Genomic DNA, 19719 nt, shown 5'->3' with positions numbered 1-19719 from the left:
AGCATAATGTAACCCATACACGTATAATTTTTCTCTCTATTGAGTTTCTATTACAAGGGAGATATGGTATCACAAGTATGACACTGACAAGAGTTACAAATTTCCAAACCTTTAATGAATTCTCGGGGTTTGGAAAAAACTGCTACTTTGCCCTATAGCTATGATGGGAGTAGGTCCTACCATCAAATAATAAAGAAAACACTATCCTAGTCAGTCTGTCAAATCAAAATGACCTATACTAACAAAACCTAACACCTGCCCTATATCTTATACAAAGGGTGTAAAGGGGAATGTGTATGCAAAGGAAAGTCAGTGCAATAAACGATCAAGGTGTCCAAGTCAGCTCTCCTCCTCACGTTGGACAACATGGAGTAAAGCACCCACCGTAGACAGAATAACACACTCTGGCTCAGGTTATCAAAAAAGGTAGTTCAAGAGGTGGGTCGAGGCCCGCTTGACCTTTCACATTAAAGTCACTTATTCTAGCTTTTCAAAAGTTTGCGTAGGTCTCCCTCAGTTGGGCTCGGACCTCGCAATCGCAGCACTTGCAGCGGTTCACTTCCCCAAGCTTTTTTCACATTAGTTGGGGGCTCCCTTCCCCTAACTTATTTCATATTCCAGATCTCCCTCAGTCTGGCTCGGACCTTTCACTAATGTCGAAGACTTTCAAATGTGAGACTTTTTCCATAGATTTCTGCAGTACCACTTCGACTTTCAGTTTAGCTCTCCCTTATGGTATTTGCCCCAGTGTCTCTTGGTCTCTGTAGTTCCATAACACAATCTGAGAAGTTCAAAGAAATCTTTCTCTCACAGCATTCACCGTTTAACTTTCCCTCTCAGTGGGGTTAATGTTGACTTTTGCGCATATCGGAGTTTGTTCACTTTGTGCAAAATGTTTTGATGTCTTGTTAAAAAGCAACAGACTTTTGAGTGGACTACTTCCTTTCGCCTGACTGCGGTGCTACTCTGTGTCACTGGCTTCACAGTTATCAAAATCTGTAAAGTTCATTACTGATTTGCTTTCTTTCGCATCTCATCGGCACATGCGGAACCTTCAATTGTAAGATACACTGTTGCGGCTTCAATATATCCTTGACACAAAGAGGCCTTTCATGTCTTTTACTAACTCACTGGTTGTGTGCATTCCTTTCTTTTCTCTGGGGCTTTGATTCATGAGTCAAGGTTGATGCTACAGGCTTGGCCTCGCCTCCCCAACTCTGCCGTTTACCCGGGAGGGTCCATGGGGTCCTTGAAACACAGCGCAGGCTTCTTCTCATCTGGGATTTGGCTTTCTTTGTGTCTTTCACATTTTCCTGGCGGCAATGACCTCCTGCAGAGATATTCAGGGTCTCTCTATACTTCGCTCTAGTCCCTCGATCGGTCGTCCTGCTCCAGTGGGTTCGCCTTTGCCCCGGAAGATCTGCTCCTTCACGTGTCTCACTGTGCACAGAGTGTGTGTCTGTGTTCCGTCTTTTATCCGTGTGGGGGTCGCTAATGGGTATCAGATGTGATACGGTCAAATGCCTGACTTTGCCTGACCGGATTACCGGGACATGTCCAATTCGATATGAAAGGGTTAGCCTCTTTACTCTGTCGTCCTCTTCTTCTGCCCGATGTTTGTGTAGAAAGGGGGGGGAGTTGGGACGTTGGAAAATCCTAAAAAAAAGGATGGAGTATGGGCACAGGAAAGGGGGAAATACTGCATCTCACCATTGGTAGTCTCACCCTCACTCCCCGAAGACCCCTCACCCAGGTTATCCTCCCGCACTGGTCCACCCACAGGGTCTTGAACCAAAGGCGATGGACGTGCCCTGGCCACCTGAGTGAGATATCCCTGGGTACTAGTAAGTGAGACATCCTTCAGTTTCTCACACTATTTACAAAATCGCATCCCCACTTACTGTTGCACCCATGCTTCTGACTATTTCCATTTATGCAAATAGTATTACTCCTTCGTATAGGTTCCTAAAGCATAGGTATTTACACCCATGCGTTGGTTTGCACACTATCCTTTTATCCACTTCTAATGTTCCTTAATAGATACGAACGTTTAAATTGTATTTATTTTCCCATTGTACAAAACACTGCGCATAACATACTGTCAATTTATGAGCGCTTGGTTATACAAAATATGTCAACAATATTTAAGAAGTTGAATGACGAGGGTGATGTGTCCAAACAGTGTGTACCAAGTTTTCTTTTGTCGATGCAGCTGTCAGATGTTGTGTGAGCATTCTGAAGGGGTATTTGTTCATTCCTTAGCAAGGCAGAAGAAGGGGTGGTGTCAACCGGAGACCCACAGATAAGTGCAAACATGTACATGTACATGTGGTTTAAAGTGATTTTACAAAGAAAATGTGCCATGGGTTCATGTTTGACTGATACAAATTGTTGGGTTCAATAAAGAAAAATGATTAGCTATTCCAGCTTGCTTAAAGACTTAACCTGTTAGTCTGCCTTCCTCTTCCCTTTGGTTTTGCCAACCAACGGTTACGTAAAGCCACTGATTCGAATGGATTGTGTCCTCCCACATATTCCTCATGTTAGATATATCCTTACCTTCAGCTTTGCTTTGCTGAAGTTAAGGATATAGCTAAGATGAGGCATATGTGGGAGGAACATCAAATCGAAAGAACGTTACAGTTGGTAAGAAACTTGTTCTTCTGTGGGTGTTTCGAGTGCTGTGATACCTAATTCTAGGCTTGGCTATTGTGGTCACTCCATTGCATTTTTCAGGATGTTGCTCGCCTTTATGGTAAAGTTCACCTGTGACGAGAGGCCATCTGCCATGGTGTGAAAGGATTTGCTTTGTAAGTAATTCGGTCACCGAAAGAGATGTCTGCTAATCACGCAGCCCCCTTCAAAATGCTCCATGCCAAAATTATAGTGCACGCATGTGCCTTGCTGTAACCAGTCTCCTGACAATCTGCAGCACCAGCTTCACAGTGGCACAGAATAGTTTTAAAGCAAAGGTCACCTGAGCATCCCTGATAGCTGCTGAGTTATTGCAAAGGTGGAATTTGAATCGACAGCACCTCTGATATAAATTTGAAGGATGTTGTAATCGAGACAGTGTGGTGGCATGTACACCTGTAAATATATGCCATGCCTGGTTTACCATTGTGACTACTAAAACAACACAATTATTAAGCCACATCAATTTGATATCACACCAGTGTCCACTCTGTGAAAAGGGCTTCATTATAATATGACTGATATGAATAGGTGTCTGGTATGACAGTGTACACTGCAGCCATGTGGAACAATATCCAGAATTCTGCCCCTTTGATTCCCCGGCAGGAAAGGCAGGCAACACCCTCCTCTCAGGGCACAGGAACTTCCCTCAGAGGTCTGCTGGGAACTGTGCTTCAAAGGCAGGCCCTATCATGACTAAAGCCAGTGTGACACCGGAGTGCTGATCACTGGGAGAACCTTTAATGGTAGCTGGCATGGGAAAAGGTGGTGGGGTTAGAATAGCCAGAGAGTGAAGGTAGGCCTGGGGAAGGGTCCCACCATCCTACTTTCTGTTAAGTAGCATAGATGACACAAATACTCTGAGTCATAGAGACAGTTGAACTTGTTTTCATTTCTTATTTGTGGTGCCTAGGGCTCTCTCACTCTCTTTCTCTCTCTGTCTTTCGAGGGGATTGGGTCCTCCGACGTATTCCATATCTATGACAGGTAATGTCCACAGCTGTGCTGCTTTGGAAAATCTCCTGCGTCGATGCGCCGTCCCCGAGGACCTCCGACGGCCGACGTCACCCGATGTGATAAGTAGGACGCACGACGCCCATAGCCTCAGTTCTGTTTTTTTCCACGAACGTGTTCGCTTCGTGAATCTCGGTACGCCTCGACTCTTTGGAGTTTGCTGTTTCTTCTCAGTTCGTTGAACCTGTTAGTTTTTTTGTGAAGACCTGTTCGTGGCGATGTCTACTTCATCTTCAACCCCGCGTCCGGGCTTCAAGAAATGCGGGGACTGTGATTCCAAGATGACGGTCACGGACTCGCACAACGCCTGCCTCTGGTGCCTCGGGGAGGCCCACGATACAGACGACTGTGTCGACTGCCAGTCGCTCACGGCCAAGGCCTTGCAGGAATGCAAGAAGAAGCTGTTGGTAGGTCGGGTGTCTAACCCCTGGAAGTCGAGGTCTACGGGGCTTTCGACGGATTACTCGAGAGGCGATTCTCCGCGTCATTGTCGGAAGTCCAGTGGGTCTCTTTCCAGGAGTCGGTCTCACCACTCCTCCGCCTCTTCGAGGCATTCCCGGAAACGCTGGCATCGGTCACCTTCCCCGTCCTCTTCCGAGGACTCCGCCCGTCAGCGGGTCGCTTATCCCACCATGCAAGCAACACCGGAGGAATGGGCTTCCTTCGGGAAGCAGATGCTAGCGATTCTTGAATCACAGGGCACCGGTCCGTCCGCGCCTCCGAGTGGGGTCGGTCGGCACCGGTCAAGAGACAGCGCTCGTACGCCTTAGGGCTCGGGTGGTCGGCACGGCTCACGGGAGAGGTCCCGCTCGGACAAGGGTAGCCGTTCTCGCCATGCCCGTTCCAGGTCCCGGTCCTTGACGCGCTCGAGACCGCGTGATCCTGTGCCGTCTTCAAAGAAGACGTCGACGACCTCCGCCTCCGAGGGGGTCGTCGACGCTGTCTGCGCCTAGGTCATCGAGAGACACGCTCAGAGCTCCGGCTTCGAGGCCTGTGTCGACGCCTTTCGAGGCAGTGGTGTCGGAGGGGCCCCGTGGCACAGGGTTAGCCCCTAGAAAGGCTCTGGCTAAGGTCAGGCACAGCTTTGGTCCCCAGATGTCTTCCTCTCACCACCTGGAGTACATTTCAGAGGGTGATGAAGGCTCTGATGACGGCATGGTTCTGGTTACAGTACCAGATGAGCTTATCTCGGGCCATAGCCAGTTTGATGACCTGAGGCAGTCACTGCATGATGCCAGTGGACTGGACACCTCTCCGGAGGGGGAGTTTTGTAGGCCGGAGCCTGGCACTCATGCAGATTCTTCATATCGGCACCTTATGTCTCGGGTCACCGAGTACTTGGGTTGGTCAGGTCCCCCAGGGGAGTTTGTTCAGGAGGATCTCACAGACATCCTTGATCTTGGTCCCCCCACTGACTTGGTATTGCCGTTTCATATGGCTCTGCAGAGAAGGGTGGCAGCGGCTTGGACTGCTCCGGAGAGTCTCCCGGCAGTGGGCAAGTCTTTGTCACGAAAATACCATCCAGCCAGTAGTGACCCCTGCTACTTGTCCAGGCACCCCACTCCGGAGAGTTTGGTGATGCAGGCGGCTACGGCCCCGGCAAAGCAGGCGTCGTATCCTCCCTACCCTTCCGGATAGGGACGACCAATGTTTTGATGGCTGGGCGAAGAAAGTGTTTTCTTCAGGGGGTATGGCGTTTCAGGCGGCCAACTCCATATGTGCCTTGTCTCGTTTCACACACATTCTGTGGAACTGTGTTGCATTAGCGGCTGAACATATTCCCGAAGGGGACGACCGGGATGGTTTCCTTGCTATGGTTCAGGATGGCAAAGATGCCATGTGTGAGGCCATTCAGTCGGGTTTGGACATGGCATATTGTGTCAGCCGATCCATGGCGGCGAGCACTGTAATACGCAGGTTTGCGTGGTTGCGGAAGTCGGGGTTCGCTCGTGATGTGCAGTCCCGGCTCCTCAACATGCCCTTTGACGGTAAACATCTTTTTGGCAGCAAGGCTGACGAGAGCCTTGAGAGGTTGCAGACCTCCAAAGCTGCAGCGAAGTCGTTGGGCGCTGCAGTTCGACAACCTCTCCGTCTTTTCGTCCTAGGGGACAGCAATGGAGGGGAGGTTCCTTTCGCTATTACTCGTCCTTCAGTAAAGCGAGAGGAGCTAGCAGTCAAAGAGGCCACCGTAAGAGTGCCAGAGGTGGAAACAAGGGTACTCGAGGTGCCAAGGCCGCTCAGGTAGTTGCCTCTTTGCCCTCAGTCAACGCCGCAGCCGCTACCACTCAGTCACGAGGCCAGGTCCCATGGTTCGCCGGTTGGGGGAAGGCTGGCGCAGCATCTTGTAGAGTGGCGAGCCATTACTTCAGATGTGTGGGTTCTGGAGATCATAACCCACGGCTACTGTCTTCCTTTTCAGCAGAGGCCTCACGACAATCCACCGGAACCTCTCTTTGAGGAGTCCGGATCCGCTCCTTGCGCAGGAAATTCAAGCCCTGCTGGAGAAAGGCGCCATAGAAATGGTGCCTGTAGCGGAGAGGAACAAGGGATGGTATTCCCTTTATTTTTTTTGACAAGTTCAAGATGGTTACTCTCTGTCATGTCCTCCAGGCCCTTCAACTTCAGGACTGGTTGGTGTCTCTCGACCTCAAGGATGCTTACTTCCATGTGCCGATCCATCCCAAGCACAAGAAGTACCTGAGGTTCGCGGTTGGCGACTCGCACTTTCAGTTTCGGGTCCTGCCATTCGGATTGACCTCCGCCCCGAGGGTTTTCACCAAGCTCATGGTGGTGGTGGCAGCGCATCTCAGGAAAGTGGGGATTCACGTCTACCCCTACCTGGACGATTGGTTGATCAGGGGGGGCTCTCCCGAGCAAGTCCTGGATCATCTGTCCATCACCTGCCACTCCCTTCACAAGCTGGGCTTCTCCCACAATTTAAAGGAGTCCCATTTGACACCAACGCAGCGGCTCCAGTACATCGGAGCAGTGCTCGACACATCCCTGGGGCAGTGTTTTCCTCCCCAGGTGAGGGATGTTCACATTCAGCAGATGGTGCACAAGTTTCATCCTGTCCAGAATCTCCCAGCGTCCAAGTTCTTGAGACTGCTCGGCCTCATGGCATCCTGCATTCTTCTGGTGCCAGAGGCTCGTCTGCGGATGAGATCTTTGCAGTGGGCACTCAAGCTCCAGTGGTCTCAGTCTTCCGGCAGGCTGTCGGACCCTGTTCAGGTGCCACCCTCGGCCGCCCAGGACCTTCTGTGGTGGGCCGTCGAAGGCAATCTGATGAAGGGGGCCCCATTTTGGCTGCCCTGGCCGGAGGTGACGATCGTGACGGACGCGTCCCTCACAGGATGGGGAGCTCATGCCAATGAGTTGACAGTCAGCGGTCGTTGGTCTCCGTCGGAGTCTAGACTCCATATCAATCTGTTGGAGCTGAGGGCCGTCAGGCTTGCCCTGAAGGCTTTTCTGCCGACTGTGCGAGGAAAAAGTGTCCTGATTCTAACGGACAACGTGGTGGCCATGCACTACCTCAACAAAAAGGGGGGGGGGAGGGTCACTTCCTCTGTGCAGGGAGGCGATGCAGCTTGATTTCTGGGCCATCCAGCAGGAAGTTTCGATCTCGGCTGTTCATCTGGCCGGAGACGACAACGAGACGGCAGACGCTCTGAGCAGGCAGAGCACGATCTCTCACGAGTGGAAGCTGGCTCAGGTGATTCTCCTGGAGATCTTTGCCCTTTGGGGGACCCCTCAAGTGGATCTCTTCGCCTCCAGTGTCAACCGGAAGTGCGAAAGGTTCTGCTCGCGGGAATTTCCTCCAAAAGGAGCCTTAGGAGACGCGTTTGTGGTGGAGTGGTCTATCCCACAGCTGTACGTGTTTCCTCCAGTCCGCGTCATCCCGCAAGTACTGTGGAGGTTACGGAGGTTCGGTTCCCGGATGATCCCCATTGCTCCGGCATGGGCCCGGAGGACGTGGTACCCGGACCTTCTCAACTTGTCCATCTGCCCTCCACGTCGTCTTCCCTACCGAGAGGATCTGCTCTCACGGGAGGGGGGGTCAGGTTCTCCAGCCAGAGGTCAGATCCCTCAACCTTCACGCTTGGCTTCTGAAAGGTTGAGGTATATGGATTGGGACCTTCCTGAAGACGTGATGCTCTCGGCCAGGCGGCCGACAACAAAGTCTCTGTACCGTTGCCGTTGGAGAAAGTTCTGCGACTGGTGCAGAGTTAAGAATGTAGATCCTTTTGAATGTGACATTCCCATGGTTCTATCTTTTTTGCTTTCCTTGGCCCACAGGGGCTTGCAAATGGGGACCATTAAAGGTTACCTGGCGGCGCTGTCCATATTTAAGCGCTCGTCTGAAGAATGTTCCTATTTTAAGATTCCTTTAATTTCTCAGTTTTTGAAAGGGCTCACTAATGTGTTCCCTCCATCACCTTTTCTGGTGCCCGGTTGGGATTTGAACCTTGTTCTTAAGTTTCTTATGGGTGCTCCATTTGAGCCTTTGCATTCTTGCCCTTTGAGACTGTTAACTCTGAAAACTGTGTTTTTGGTTGTGGTTACTTCCGCTCGCAGAGTGAGTGAGTTACAGGCACTTTCAGTTAAGCCACCCTTCACTGTGTTTCATAAGGACAGGGTTGTCCTTAGAGTTCGTCCTTCTTTTCTTCCGAAGGTGGTTTCGGAATTTCATTTGAGCCAGAAGGTTGTTCTTCCGGCGTTCTATACTCCTCCACATCCTGGTAAGCACGAGGAGAGGCGACATAGGCTTGATCCTAGGAGAGCATTGAGCTTTTATATTTCGCGGATGTCCCGGGTCAGAGTGGACGATCAACTTTTCATTGGTTACGCTGGAAAGCGTTTGGGACAAGCTGTGACGAAACAGACTTTGTCTCGTTGGATTATTTTAGCTATCTCCGAGTGTTACCGCTTGGCGGGTAAGGACCCTCCGGCTGGGTTGCGGGCCCATTCTACCAGGGGAGTGGCTGCGTCTACTGCCCTGCAGAGGGGTGTTCCTATTCGTCACATCTGTGATGGAGCCACCTGGGCTTCAGTACATACTTTTGTACGGCACTACTCCCTCGATTCCATCCGAGGGCAGGATCTGGCCTTTGGCAAGGCAGTCCTTTATTCTGCAATTTGATTGGGCATGCTAAATTTGTGTTCTAAATTCTTTTCCCACCTCCTTGCTTGGTACTGCTTTGGGAGGCTGTCATAGATATGGAATATGTCAGAGGACCCAATCCCCTCGAAGAACAAGTTACTTTCTTACCTGGTAACGTTCTTTCGATGGGATGGTCCGTCGACGTATTCCATATCGCTCCCTCCCTACCTTCCCCGCTGCAGAATTTCTTTTGCAATTGCAGCTTGCGTTCCGCAAGGCCTTGTGTGTCTGACTGGCAGAAAACTGGTGGCACACGTTCTGGGGGAAAAAAACTACAACTGAGGCTATGGGCGTCGTGCGTCCTACTTATCACATCGGGTGACGTCGGCCGTCGGAGGAGGTCCTCGGGGACGGCGCATCGATGTCATCTGCACAGGACTCAGACGCCAAAGATTTTCCAAAGCAGCACAGCCATCGAAAGAACGTTATCAGGTAAGAAAGTAACTTGTTCTTCTCTCTCCTTCTCTCTCTTTCTCTCTCTTTCTCTCTCTTTCTCTCTCTTTCTCTCTCTTTCTCTCTCTTTCTCTCTCTCTTTCTCTTTTTCTCTCTCTCTCTCTCTCTCTCTCTTTTGACTCTCCTCCTTAACCCAGGTGTCCATAACCCCTGGTTAGTGCTAGCAAATGTTGACCCCGCTACTGTACAATAACTGCCTTTTTCTACAGATGGTACTCCAAAATGTTGACTATCTGATCTCCCTCCGGGCTTCCTAACTGTCCCTAGTCAAGTCAAGGATTATTGTTCTTAATGGGAATAAAGATAGTGCATTGCACTTACTCTGATTCGGTGCCCGGTTAAAGTTTCGACTACAAAAGGCTCGAATGCAATAGGACCGAAAACAAAAGGGTCGAATTTTATTTTTTAATTATATATTTTTTTGGGTTTCGGTATAGGTAAAAAAAAGTGGTTTTTACCACAAAAACGGGGTCACAGGGGTCGGGGGGCAACCCCCCAAAAAAAGTTTTAAAAAAACATTTAGAGACTTTTGTTTTCAGTCCTTTTGCTTCGACCCTTTTGTCATTCGATCCTTTTGAGTCGATCCTTTCACCTATAACCCTCTGATTCTAGTCAGCCTTCTCTCATGTTCACGCTCACCTTTCCCCCTCTGCTCTGACACCTTATTGTACACTTGTCTCTCTTCAATTCTTGATTCATTCTGATTTTGCCTCTACCCATTGATGTTATTTCTCCTCCCACTCCACTACCCCTTCTCTTCTCTCCTACTTTCCTCTTCCACACTACTACTCCTCTCCTCCCTACTACTGCACATGGGTCACTGTTTGGCGGCTGCTGTGGGTCTCTCTCTACGAGTGGTGCGCAGCTCCGGTGAGATCTCGGGGACAGTGGTTTCTCCTTTCAGCTTTTCTCATTTCTGAGCTGATGCTGTTTCTCCAGCATGGGGTCTGGCATGGATTCACATGCTAATGAATATTCCCCGTCGTCAGGCTGGGAATCCTCGGTAAAGAAAAAATCAGTTTGTTTTGTTTCTGAACTGTCTTTCTACTAGTAACCAATCACTGGTTTCTGGGTCATACTGCCCCCAGCCAATGACTGCCCTCTACTTAAGCCCCTCCTCTGGCAGCCATCTTCAGAATTTTACTGCACGTTCAAGTGTTGGGTGTTCTCATGCTTAGCTCTCGAGCTTTTACTGCGTATTTTCAAATAGTTTACACTTATTTTTACGGTCAGTACGAGCCTCAAGCTCCACCGATTCTAATTCCCATTAACCGAACCTGTTTCGGAAATTTCTACGCCCCTTTTCGTCGAATTCCACTTCTTGGATTCCGGAAGATATTTGAGGCCTACCCCGCATTGGACATGGCCCAGGACAAAGGAGATTCGACGCCCACTGGATCCAAGCTGTTTAGGAACGGCCAAGATGTGGACTACAGAAGATTTTTAAGGAGGACAAATGCTCCCAATGCCTCAACTGCCTGCACGCCGACAAGTCGCACATGGAGGACTGTGCGTTCTGCAAGAACATGTCTGTTCGGACCATGTTGGACCGTCGTAAACGACTAGCTGACTGGCTGGAGGCGAAGAGCCCAGCAGCAGGTGAGAAGAAGTCCAAGCGGTCTTCTAAGACTTTTGAGGGCGCTCTGGCGACGTGAGCCCAACAAAAGGCAAAGCACTGCGAGTCCGCGGGCACCGGAAGCGCCGTTGTTTCGGGCTCCTCGGCTGACAGGCAGAGCGTGATGTCGCCGACGACGTCAACCACGAGCCAATGCTCGGCTCGGTGAAAAGGAAGTCTGAGAACCCAGGTAAGCTTCGGGAGAAGCCCTGGTCGATCCCAATGGAGAGAGCCAAGGGGGGGGGCGAGGCGGTGACCCCCCCATCCCACAAGGTGAAGGCCTCAGACGCATCCAAGGTCGTGAAGGCCCTCATTCACCCGGCAAAGGCCTCGATTGAGGGAGTCGTGGCGGCCCTGGCAAAGCCTGCGGGGGCGACCCCAGTGGAGACGACTTCCGGGCCTAGAGTTTCCCTGCCACCCCGGAGGGAATCGTCTTTCCAGCCTATCGAGAAGACCCCCGTGAAACCCCAGGATTAGAAGGAGGGGGGGCACGGTATCCCTAACGGACTCGGATACCTCCTCCGAGGATGAGCTGTCTGGCGTCAAAGCTAACCTGGACAAGAAGTTTGCAGAAGTCAGGACCTACGGGAAGGATCCCGACAAGGCGGACGCTGAGAGCGATGGTGGAGCCGACGAGGAACGGCGGGCCGTGGAGGAAACGGAGGACACCACGCCCCAGCTGACACTCCAGTCGCAACCGATGCCTACTCCGCAGGACTATTCGGGAGCAATCTTGATGGCTTTGCAGACCCTGTGTACAGAGATCAGGACAAGGTTGCCCTTACCCCCAGCTGACGATCCAGCGGCGCCTGGATCGCCGGGGAGCCCACCGAACAAGCGGAGGCGAGTCCATCCTCCCCATCCCTTCCATCCTTCACCTCCAACCCCTCTGCCGAGGGACGAGACAGAGACAGGGACGGGGACGACGACGACGACGGGTACTGGCGACAGTGGTGACGATGGAATGGATCTCCCATCACCACCTGCCTGGGCGTCCCGTCCCGACGAAATTGGCTCCTTTCATGCCATGATCGCCAGGGCCTTGGAGCTCTTCCAGCTGTACCCCGAGGAACAGAAGAAAGAGGGATTTCTTTACCAGCGACGGGAAGCCAAGAGGAAAACTCTACTCTGTCCTGCTGTTGGACGACATATGGGACGAAGGGCTATCCCTTTTGAAGACCCGTCCATGGCCCCTGCAAAGAGACCGGTATGAGAAGAAGTACTTGGTCCTGGACTCTGTGCCTATGTGCCTCATGGCGCAACCGACCCCGGATTCAGTGGTCTCCGTGGCAGCCAAGAAAAAAGCGTCATGGGCAACGGCGTCAACTTCCACTTTCCCACCGGACGGCGAGGGGAAGAAGCTAGATGCCATGGGACGTTGGGTCATCTCTTCGGCGGCGACAACCATCAAGGCGGCCAACGCCCTCGCGATCGTGGCCCGCTATGTTAGGGAGCTGTGGTTCAAGATCACTCCTATCCTGGATGTCCTCCCGGACGACAAGAGGGTAGAAGCCATGGAAATCCTGCAAGAGGGCGAGGTGGCTTCGGATCACGCCATCACGGTAGCTACGAACATCGTCGATACCGTATTTCGTCAGATGGGCAACAGCGTTTGCCTGCGCCGGCGCAGTTGGGTCAGGGCCACCGATTTCCGTCAGGACGTGCAGACCAGGGTACTGGACAGGCCCTTCAACGGAAACCGCCTGTTCGGCAAAGCAGTGGATGAGTCACTGCAGGCCATCAAGGCGGACACCGAGACGGCCCGTGCCTTGGGCACTCTCCATCAGTGGCGGCCATCCTTTCGGACCTCCAGAGGCAAAGCCCAAGTCTCCTCCTAGGGATTCGGCGGCAGTTCCTTGTCGTACCCCAAGCGGCCCGTTTCTCATTGCCGGAAGCTTGCAGAGGCTGCAACAAGGCCGGTGGATACTGTCGTTGCCAATGAGCCCAGGGTGGCAAGCCTTCGGCAAAACAGGACTGAACCGGCCGTGACGTCAGGCCCCCACCTGAGCACCCCGGTGGGAGGCCGGCTGGTGAACTTCGTCGGCGTGTGGGAGTCCATCTCCACTGACCGTTGGATGTTGGATGCCCTGGCCCACGGGCACACTCTGGAGTTCCAAAGGAAGTGCCCCCATTTCCCACCTGTGGCCAGGAAAGAAAACCACGTTCCACAGCTGCTTCTGGAGGTGTGAGCCCTGCTGAGAAAGGGCACGATAGAACTCGTCCCAAAGAGGCTCTGGGGCTCCGGAGTATACTCACGGTACTTCCTTGTCCAAAAGAAGACCGGCGGCTGGCGGCCCATCCTAGACCCTCGTCGCCTCAACAAATACATCAAATCCCAGAAGTTCTGGATGGTTACCCTTCAGCACGTGCTGGGACTGCTGGAGGAAGGCGACTTCCTATCGTCGCTGGACTTGGAGGATGCCTACTTCCACATCGCCATACACAAAGGACATCGAATGTTCCTACGTTTCGTGGTCCAAGGGTGGCACTACCAGTTTAAGGCCCTGCCCTTTGGGTTGAAGTCAGCACCAAGGGTCTTTACCAAGTGCCTGGCACCGGTGGCGGCGCGGCTGCGCCTGCACGGGGTCCACGTATACCCCTACCTGGACGATTCAGTCAAGAGAACTCTCCGTCGACCACACAGCGAATACCGTCCGCCTGCTCACAGAACTGGGATTCTCGATCAACTTTGCAAAGTCCCACTTGGTACCGTCGCAGGAAGCCCTGTTCCTGGGAGCCAGACTCCACAGTGGTGCGGTTGGCCTTGCCGTCGGAGGAAAGGAAGAAGGCCATCCTGGGTAAGGTGCAACGGCTGTTGACCATGGAAGTGGCCAGGGTGAGGTCCATCAAGTCCCTGCTCGGCATGCTGTCATCGTGCATCTACCTCGTGCGTCTGTGCAGGTTGTGGATGCGGCCACTGCAGGAGTTCCTCGACGCCCATTGGATGCAAGTGGTGGGAATCTTAGAAGACAAGAGCTCCCTCAACAAGACTTTCCATCAAGCGATCCGGTGGTGGGGCACCCGTGTGCATCTCGTGGCGGACATGGACTTCCAGACCCTAGCGCACCAGGAAACTGTGAATACTGACTCCTCCCTGGAGGGATGGGGAGCACACACCGGAGATCTCCACGTAAGAGGCCTTTGGCTCCCGGAGGAGAGGTCCCTGCACATCAACGTCCTGGAGCTCCGGGCCCTGTTCTGGGCCCTCGGGTCTTTCCTTCCGTCCCTCAAGGGCAAGGTGGTACGGGTCTTCACCGACAACACCACCACGATGTTCTACATCTGGAAACAGGGAGGCACCAGATCCCTATCAAAGGAAGCGCAGGATCTGTGGCACTGGGCCGATGTTCCTGGTACCTTTTCATCCAGAAGGAGTAAAGAACACCGTCAGAGACTCACTGTTACGCTCACCTGGTATCCACAGGGGCGCCACCCAGCCGGGTTACTCGCTTGTATGCTTCTCAGCTTTGCCCTGATGTGGTCTGCGGGGAAGGTTCTGCCTGAAAATACAGGACGACTGTGTTCAAGGCTGACCGACTGGGGTAAGTATCTTCTCTCCATCCCCGTATGATTTCAGTCCCTCTGGCGCCCTCTCCTCACCTTGTGGTAGTATTAGGCATGCTCTCCGTCCTGCCTTCTTTGCAGGGGCGCGTTGTCTTTCATGGGCGAGTGTGGTCCAGTTACTTCAGACGCCGGCCCGTTTGATGTTGCTGAGGTAGGTTTTATTGCTGTTATTTAGTTTTGTTGCTATCCTGCATGCCTTTCTTTGTTTAAAATGTCTCTTTTTTTTTCTCCCTTAGGTATGCAGAGCTTCAGCGCGGCGAACTGGCTTGGTTGAGCCCCGCTGGTAAATGATGGCGCATTAAGAGCGCTATGATGTGGTAAGTAAGCGCTATGCACAGCGCTGCAAAGTCTTGCCTTTGCTAACCTGTGTTTTCCTTCCTTGCAGGTCGCAGTGTTCTTCAGCTCGAGTGGAATGTCCGGAGTGGTGCCAGCAGAGAGGTGACAGCCAGGTAAGCCTTTTCAGCAGTTCGTAATTTGTAAATGTGTCTACTGCTTTCTTTAATGTTGCCTCTATCTTCCTCTTTCAGGTCGTTCTGTCCGGGAGGCGTGCAGATTCGAGGAAGCTGTTCTCAGTAGCTGCGAGTGTTTAAAGATGAAGACTGCAGGTAAGATGATGCTGCTGCTAATGATGATCCTTTTGTCTCCTTGCAGGTTCTGCTTCTCCGAGGTTCGAGGGAATAGCTGGATACGGTGAGCGTCACATTGCAATTCTGCAAAGTAACGCGAAGCGTGTTGTCTTGTTCAGATGTGGTTTAAATAGCCCAGGTAAAGTAGTCCCTAGGCTACCACACCCAAAACACTAGACAGCATAGCTTGGTTCTTAGGAACCAAGCTATGTGGATGCCTCCATGTTGGCTAACAATACAATGTAGTTCCCAAGCACATTGTTTTTCTTGGTGTATGAGCCTGGTGCCATAGGCGCCAGGACTGGCCCCATGAGGGCTTTTGAAGAGGATGCCAGGCTCTAGAGGCCCGAGTCCTGACTCCACCTGGCCAATGGGTTTGCCAGAAGGGCTTTTGGGTGAGGGTCGTGACACTCACTCAGCAGGGAGCTGCGTTCTTACCACGAGTGGGAGCTTCGGCAGGATCAAGTGGATCTTCTATTACGACGGTGGGGCAATTCCCAGATCGATCTGTTCGCGACGGCGACAAACACCAGTGCCGGAGGTTTGCAAGCAGGTTTCCCCCGCCGGGGGGCATGGGCGATGCATTCTCCTCCCCCTGGAACTGCCTGTTTCTGTATGCGTTCCCACCATTGCCGTTGCTTCTGTGACTCATCAGTCAACTCAGACGGTCCTGGTGCAGGATGATCCCTGTCGCACCGGTGTGGCCTTGGCAGATATGGTTCCCGAACCTTCTGGACATGTCAGCGTCCCCCCCAGTCAAACTGCCAACAGACGCGGATCTTCTCGCCAGGGAAGGAGGCGCCATCTTACATCACGAGCAGAGATCGCTGAACCTGCAGGCCTGGCTCCTGCAGCACTAGAGTTTGGAGGCTACGATATCCCGGCGGACTGCAAGGAGCTGCATGCAAAGGCCAGGGCGTCCTCGACTCTTAAGTGCTATGGACATGAGTGGAAGAGGTTCTCTGTCTGGTGCTGTGCACAGAAGATCAACCCTCTACCTATTACGGCCCCTCAAGTGCTGCCGTACTTGCTGTCGCTGGCCAAGGCGGGGCTGGGACATAACTCCATCAAAATCCATCTTGCGGCTATCTCCCGCTACACCAGAACTCCGGGGCGGTCGTTGCTGTGGTCTCATTGCCTGGTGAAGGAGTTCATGAAAGGACTGTTCCACTCGTTCCTGCCGGTGAATGCTCCAGCCCTGACGTGGGAGCTCAATGTGGTGCTGACCAGGCTCATGCGTCCGCCATTGGAGCCCTTACATTCGGCACCGCTGAAGTTCCTATCGTGGAAGACAGCGTTTCTTGTGGCCATCACCTCTGCACAACGAGTGGGAGAGATCCAGGCCCTCTCCTGTAAGCATCCATATCCGACATTCCATGAGACAAGGGTAGTGCTGAGGACGCACCCCTCCTACATGCCCGAGGTGCCGTCGGACTTCCATCTCAACGAGCCCTTGGTGTTACCTGTTTTCTTCCCATCGCCTTCGTCGCCAGCTGAGAGGACTTTGCACTCGCTGGATGTGGCTAGAGCGCTGAAGTTCTACGTGGACCGCACAAAGAGTCTTCGGAAGATATCACAGCTGTTTGTGAACTTTGGCCCTGTGAACCAAGGGAAGGCCCTCTTGAAGGCTTCCTTTCCAGATGGCTCTCCGGCTGCATCATGCACTGTCACCGATTGGCAAACCGACTGTTGCCCGGCCGTCCGAGAGCCCATTCAACTCGAGCGATCGCTGATACTACGGCGTTCCTGTCTGGTGTGCTCCTGCTGGACAACTGCAGGGCTGCTACGTGGAGGTTGACGCACACCTTCACGAGATTCTCTTGCGTCGACCGGGATTCCAGGAAGGAGTCCAGAGTAGGCCAGGCAGTGCTGCGCAACCTGTTCGCTTGAAGGTGAGCCTGTTGAGGAGGTAAGAGATGCTTAATGTTGAGTTGTTGAAATGCTTAATGTTGAGCCTTGCCACCTCCCGTGCTTGTGGGTACTGCTATGTATTCTGTATTCTTGTATTCATGAGCATGTGAATCCATGCCAGACTCCACGCTGGAGAAGGAACAAGTTACTTACCTGTAACTGTTCTCCAGCATGGGTCTGGCATGGATTCACATGCGAACCCTCCCGCTTACCCCTCTGCAGCTCTTCTCTTGGTCCTACTGCCACTTTACGTGCTACCAAATCTGAAGATGGCTGCCAGAGGAGGTGTTTAGGTAGAGGGCAGTCATTGGCTGGGGGCAGCATGACCCAGAGATCAGTGATTTTTTCTTTACCGAGGATTCCCAGCCTGAAGACGGGGAATATTCATGAGCATGTTAATCCATGCCAGACCCATGCTGGAGAACAAGTTTTTTTTGTTGTAAAACATTTTTATTGAATATTTAAACAAACAATACAAACTAAACTTGCAGTGTATACAGTAACGTTTCAATTATACATTCTTCAATCACGTTCACTGCTTCCATTATCCCACCCCCCATTACGAGCCTATTTCTACTGATGTTCTATTCTTGCATCTTGTGATGGAGTATTCCTTTCCGTGGGTTCCGATGGGTCTTGCATTGACCCAAATAGTTCTGCTATCAGTAGTTTCCAAGCCATCAAGGTCTAGTCCTCACCCCCCCCCCCAGCACTGCTAGCCTCTTGCCATACCATGGTTTCCGCCTCCGCCCATTTCTGTAGATCTTTCCACCATACCTCCAATCGTGGTTTATGGCATGTCTTCCATCCCATAGCAATTCTCCTTTTCGCAATCCACCACGATCTTGATACCCTTTTCTGCAAGTTTATGTGCAACCTCCCCCCAGAAGCTCTCAACAGTCGGGCATGACCAAAACATATGTACCATGCCCGCGTTCTCCTCATCACATTTAGGCATGGCATGCTTGCCGTCCTGCATTTTTGAACTTGGTTTTCCTCTGGGGTGTCAGATACGCTCTATTAGTAATATACAGTTGCATCTGTTGAAGTCTTGCGTTCCTAGACACCTTCTTGTGATACCTTTGGACTCGTTCCCACATCCCATCTTCCATCGGGGCTCCTACTTCCCCTTCCCATTCCAGTCTTAGCTGCGCCACCTCCTTTCCCACTTTAGACATCATCATCATCTCATATATTCTAGATGTCTCATGTCCCCCCTCTGCTATATCATATATTGTGTCTATAGTGGTGTCTGGTTATTCTTCCAGCACCAGTTCTGGCCATGTTCTTTTAATCTTTCGCACCAGTCTCTGATACGTGATATACTGGCCACTGTGTAGCCCAGTTTCCACCCCCAGCTCCTCAATACTGTTATAGTCCCATCCTGCCAAATATCCCCCATTTTCGCTATCCCAGCCGGCTCCCAGTGGTTTCTGATTAACATCCTTAACTGCTCTTCTCCGCCCGCCAGTGCAACCAGTGGCACCTGAGGAGAGCACGGGTATGGGTTCTCCATCAATTGGCAAGCCCTACGCCACATCTTCCATCCGAGTACCATCATCTTTGGACGCCCGTCCACTACTGGGAAGGGCAACCACATGATCTCCTTCAGATAAAATGGGGCACAGTCCCGCATGAACAACCTGTTTTCAGAAGTTACATCCTCCGAGACCCGTTTAGCCACATATTGCAGCTGACTTGCAACATAATAGACTTCATAATTAGGCAATTTTATACCCCCCTTTCTCGTAAATATTCTGTAGCTTCCAGAGGGCTCCTCTGTTTCGTGTACCATGCCACAGGAAGTCCCTGCACATTCTGTCCTATCTACTAAAAAACTTCATTGGTATCAAATACGAGATGTTCCCGAAATAATGCAGGAGCCTAGGCAAGACCACCATCTTTAACATTGCACCACGTCCCATCATTGCTAAAGGCAGCTTTACCCAGAACCGCATGCAATTCTCAATTTTCTTAATGGCTACTTCTGTATTTCGCTTGTGCTCTTCTTCAACCGTGTGGTATATATCTATTCCAAGATAGCGAAATGTACTAGCTGCCCATGGTACCTGCAACACCGGTAGTTGTTTCAGGGGGATCCCTTTATATACACCTAATGGGAACATGCTAGACTTCTGAGGGTTCACTGCTATACCAGACATCTCTGCATACCTTCCCATCACCTCCAAAATGTATTGGAGGTTCTCCTCTGGGTGCCGCAAATACAATAGTATGTCATCTGCACATAGAGATATCAGGTATCGTTCACCTCCCACAGGGATGCCTATCGGGTCATATTGCTGCCTTAAATAGATCACTAAGGGTTCCAGGGCCAATATATAAAGCATTGGGGACCATGGACAGCCTTGCCTGGTTCCCCTACGGAGTTTCTACCTTTCTGATATTACTGACCCTGTTTTCACTCTGGCCAGCGGTTCACTGTATAACATTTTAGCCCACTGTAGATATCCTAGACCCATCCCATAGCCAGCCAGGGACGCCAACAACCATGGCCATTTGACGGAGTCGAAGGCCTTTATTGCGTCCAGCGACACAATTGCCTGCTCGCTTTCGTTTCCATATTCAATGACTCTGGAGCCTTCTAAGATTATTAGATATGTTTCTATTGGGGACATAGTCTGTCTGGTCCGGATGTATTAATTTGCATATGACTCTTCTTA

At 51.8% G+C, this 19719-nt stretch overlaps 1 protein-coding gene across 6 annotated transcripts in view; it reads left to right on the top strand.

Annotated features, from left to right (window-relative positions):
* The window catches only part of GPR155 (G protein-coupled receptor 155), a 1263615-nt gene that overhangs the window by 895265 nt on the left and 348631 nt on the right, over positions 1 to 19719 (top strand). The gene's annotated exons all lie outside the window — the stretch shown is intronic.

The sequence above is a fragment of the Ambystoma mexicanum genome, chromosome 9, assembly GCF_040938575.1.
Source record: "Ambystoma mexicanum isolate Mex_15411 chromosome 9, UKY_AmexF1_1, whole genome shotgun sequence".
Lineage (NCBI taxonomy): Eukaryota > Metazoa > Chordata > Amphibia > Caudata > Ambystomatidae > Ambystoma > Ambystoma mexicanum.
Note: the sequence above shows the minus strand (reverse complement) of the source record. Positions and strands in the feature narration are given on the sequence as shown.